At 45.1% G+C, this 5,000-nt stretch overlaps 1 protein-coding gene across 4 annotated transcripts in view; it reads right to left on the bottom strand.

Moving 5' to 3' along the window:
- The window catches only part of LOC125039864 (protein IMPACT-B-like), a 46,486-nt gene that overhangs the window by 27,457 nt on the left and 14,029 nt on the right, over positions 1-5,000 (bottom strand). The gene's annotated exons all lie outside the window — the stretch shown is intronic.

Genomic DNA, 5,000 nt, shown 5'->3' on the forward strand with positions numbered 1-5,000 from the left:
TATATATATCATTATATATAGATAGATATATATATATCATTATATATAGATATATATATATATATATAATATAATATATATATAGAAATATAAAACTGTATATAAATATTTATATATACAAGTATATAAATACATAAATACATTGATACATAAATATATATAAACATAATATATATACATATATATACATAATCTATTATATATAAAATATATGTATAAATAAAAATATGTGTATATATACATAAATACATTGATACATAAATATATATACATACATAATTTATTACATATAACCTTGCGGTCCTAGGCTGAACTGTGGAGGCTCTTGGAGCAGCAGGAGGCCCTAAAGGTACGGAGCTATGGCCCACCGGCGTGTGGATACACCCTGGCTTCGTACTAACTCCTGTCCCCCGCGTCCCCTGGGGTTAATGGGCAGCTGTGGGGAGGCAGGCCTTGCCAGTCAGCCCCCCCGAGATAACCACTGGCAATGACCAATATAGTTGTTGACGCTGGGGGGAGGGCAGCAAGTATGGTGGGCTGTGGGTCCCTCTGGGTTGGCGACCGCTGGGACTCGGGTGGGGAGGGGGGGTTACCCCCAATCCCAGCTGGGTCCCAGCGGCCGCCAGCCTGGCGTGATGCTTGTGGGGGAACGCCCCAGGGAGCCCTGCAGGTGGATTATGGGGCCTGCAGCCAGCCAACCTCCTCTATATGAGGCGGCGTCGGTAGGGGTGGCAGAGGTGGCGCCCACCCGGAGTGACTTCCCGAGGTTAGACCTCAGGCGGACTGTCAGGGTGGGGGCTTGGAACATCCGTTCCCTGCAACAGGACGATCGGTTACCACTACTATCGAGGGAATTGAAACAGCTGAGAGTTGAGGTGGCTGCTCTCTCGGAGGTGAGAAGACCTGGCAGTGGCACGATTAGTGAGGGTGGCTACACCTACTACTGGTCGGGCCGCAGCGATGGCCACCATCTCGAGGGAGTAGCCATAGCCATCTCCAGCAGACTTCAACCCTTGGTAGTTGAGGTCACTCCAGTCGATGAGCGTATCATGGTATTGAGACTGAAGCTTTCATTTGGCTTCCTCTTGTTGCTGTATACGCTCCTACGGATGTATATAAACTTAAGGTGAAAGAGATGTTTTACGCCAAACTTGCATCTGTGGCAGACAGATGTCCTCGGCGAGATATTCGTATTGTTCTAGGCGACTTCAATGCGGTATCCGGCTGTGATCGAGCTGGCTACGAGATGTCTGTCGGTCCTCATGGCTCAGGAGCTGATGCTGGCAGCGGGAATAGCCTCCTTTTCCGTGACTTTGCTAGGTCCCAGAAATTGAGGATTTCTGGCTCCTGGTATCAGCGTTCTGACCCGCATCGCTGGACTTGGTACAGCGATACAGGTAGAGTGGCCAAGGAGATCGACCACATCCTCGTTAGCACTCGATGGAGGATCCTCCAGAACTGCAGGGTATATCGAAGCCCTGAGTTCTGTGGAACTGATCATAGAATAGTAGTGGCTACTCTCCGGGTCCACTTTAGAACCCCCCGTCGCCCAAATGAACACCCTAGGGTGTTTCATTTGGACAGATTGAGGGAGGACGAGTGTACCCGGGGGTTTGCCGAGGCTATCTCTGGTCGTCTCACAGCACTCGAGGGCCAGACAGACCCTGTTCTTTTGTGGGATACCTTCAAGTGTGAAACGCTTGATGCAGCTCAGGAATCCATTGGTGAACGCCCAAGAACAAGACAGAACTCCATCTCGCAGGAGACACTGGAAGCCACAGATGCTTGTCGTGCGGCTCGACTGTCAGGGAATCGCACCTTGCACCGCTCTCTGGTGCGCAGGACTAGGTCACTGTTGAGAAGGGATAAGGAACAGTTTATCAGTAGTCTTTCAGAGGAGGTCGAAAGCCATTTCCTTGTAAATGACCTTCATCCTGTCTACCAAGCTCTGAGAAAGCTGAACTCCAAGCCCCCCTCACAGACGACTGCAGTCCGCTCAGCAAGTGGCCAGATAATCTCAGATCCTGATGGGGTGCGTGTGCGTTGGGCTGAGTATTTTGAGCAGTTGTATAAGGTTGATCCACCAACAGTTAACATGGATGCGGGTAATGTTGAGACTCCTCTGCCAGATCCACCCATCAGCGAGGATCCACCCTCCCTGACCGAAATCAGGGGGGCGATCTCCAAGCTGAAGAGTGGTAAAGCAGCAGGTGTCTGTGGCATCCCAGCCGAATTGTTAAAGGCTGGTGGAGAACCTATGGCAAGGGGCTTGCATGCAGTCCTGTCTGCCATCTGGCAGACTGGTACCTTTCCCCCTGACCTGCTGAGGGGTGTGGTCATCCCTCTCTGGAAGGGGAAAAGGGGATCGGTGGGACTGCAGCAATCACCGAGGCATTACACTACTCAGTGTACCAGGCAAGGTACTCGCACACATCTTACTGAGACGTATCAGGGACCACCTGTTGAGACACCAAAGACCGGAGCAATCTGGTTTAACTCCTGGTAAGTCCACAATAGACCGCATCCTGGCGCTTCAAATCATTATAGAGCGCCATCGTGAGTTCGGACGTTGGCTGCTCGCAGCCTACATTGATCTCAAGAAGGCATTTGACACGGTGCATCGCGAATCTCTCTGGGAGATCCTGAGACTAAGAAGAATTCCAATATGGATTATTGGACTAATAGCAAACCTGTATACAGGCACTGAAAGTGCTGTAAAGTGTGGTGGGGGCCTGTCGAGCTTCTTCCCTGCAGCAATCACCGAGGCATTACACTACTCAGTGTACCAGGCAAGGTACTCGCACACATCTTACTGAGACGTATCAGGGACCACCTGTTGAGGCACCAAAGACCGGAGCAATCTGGTTTAACTCCTGGTAAGTCCACAATAGACCGCATCCTGGCGCTTCAAATCATTATAGAGCACCATCGTGAGTTCGGACGTGGGCTGCTCGCAGCCTACATCGATCTCAAGAAGGCGTTTGACACGGTTCATCGCGAATCTCTCTGGGAGATCCTGAGACTAAGAAGAATTCCAATATGGATTATTGGACTAATAGCAAACCTGTAAACAGGCACTGAAAGTGCTGTAAAGTGTGGTGGGGGCCTGTCGAGCTTCTTCCCTGTTAGTTCAGGTGTGAGGCAATGCTGTGTTCTTGCACCAACACTTTACAACACTTGCATGGATTGGATACTGGGTAGAACTACTGTCCAAAGTCACTGTGGAGCAACTCTGGGCAATATCAAGGTTACAGACCTCTACTTTGCCGATGATGTTGCCGTACTCTCTGAATCTCTGGAAACCCTTGTGGCGGCTCTTGATGCATTTAGCAATGAAGCGAAGCCCCTGGGGCCAGAGGTCTCCTGGACCAAGACCAAGATCCAGGATTTTGGGGGCCTGCTAGGAGACCCTGTACAGTCGATACGTGCTTGCGGTGAAAACATCGAAGTCACAAAGAGCTTTATATACCTCAGTAGTGCATTTCACGACTCTGGGCTGTCAGACCAAGAAGTCAGTAGACGGATTGGCCTGGCAGCAGGGATCATGAAATCTCTCGACAAGAGTATTTGGAGATGTTGGTACCTGTGCAGAAGGACCAAGTTACGTGTTTTCAAGGTCATGATACTCCCAGTTTTACTCTATGGTAGTGAAACTTGGACACTATCTTGTGCTCTGGAATCTCGTCTTGATGCCTTTTGTAACAGATCCTTGCGCCGGATCATGGGGTACAGTTGGCGGGACCATGTGTCCAACCAACGGCTGCACCGTGAGACCGGTACAGGACCTGTTACTTGCACAATCCGTGATTGCCAACTCAGGCTATATGGCCACTTGGCTCGACTCCCACAGGATGATCCTGCCCATCAGGTTGTCTCTGTCCGAGACAACCCTGGGTGGAGGAGGCCTGTGGGACGACCAAGAAGGTCGTAGCTTGGGCAGATCGATCAAATCTGTCGTGAGGAACTAGAGATGGGCCGGGCCCCTGCCTGGCTCACCATGAGGGATCCTCGTAGGTGGAAGCGGAGGGTGGATGCAGCTATGCGCCCCTGCCGACGTTAGCTCCAAAATGATGATGATGAAATATATGTATAAATATAAATATAAATATATATATAAATATAATTTATATATACATATATATATTTATATATATATATATTAATGTATTTACAAATTTATATACTTATATATCAATATATCTATATATTTATATATATAAACATATGTATGCTATTATATAGAGTTATATATCTATATATAATGATATACAATGTTATATCTTATATATATACATATATATATATGTATATATACATATATATATATGTATATATACATATATATATATGTATATATACATATATGTTTATATAAATTTATATATATATATAAACATATAACTATATATAATAGTATATATATTTGTTTCTATAAGTATATAGATATGTAACTATATAAATTTATAAATACATAGATACATAAATATATATATATTATATATGTATATATATATATAATATATATAAGTATGTGTGTGTATATATATATATATATGTATATATATATATATATATATATATATATATATATATATATGTGTGTGTGTGTGTATGTAATACACACAACTTTCATGTTGGTCATAGCAGGTAGGAATAGGATCATGAGAATGGAAATAGCATCTTCCATAGACCTGCCACTCTTCTAGTCATGGTACATTCTCCAGTATATTCCTTTACTAATAGGAATAATGCAAGATACCATTACTAAATACCCACAGAGTCTAATTACCCTCTAAGAGCTTTGTGCATTCATGGTGAGTCATTTCTGTCATCTCAGCTTTCAGACAAAATTCTCATGACAGCATTTCCTGTCATTTCAGCCCTCAGCAAAATTTTTCCATGATGACCTGTTCATGTCACTCGTCCCTCAAGCCAATTTTTTTTCATGACGTGATGGTCATATCATCCAGATTCTAGTGGTTAAACAAATAAACAATACT

This window comes from Penaeus chinensis, chromosome 28 (genome assembly GCF_019202785.1).
Source record: "Penaeus chinensis breed Huanghai No. 1 chromosome 28, ASM1920278v2, whole genome shotgun sequence".
In the NCBI taxonomy this organism is placed as follows: Eukaryota; Metazoa; Arthropoda; class Malacostraca; order Decapoda; family Penaeidae; genus Penaeus; species Penaeus chinensis.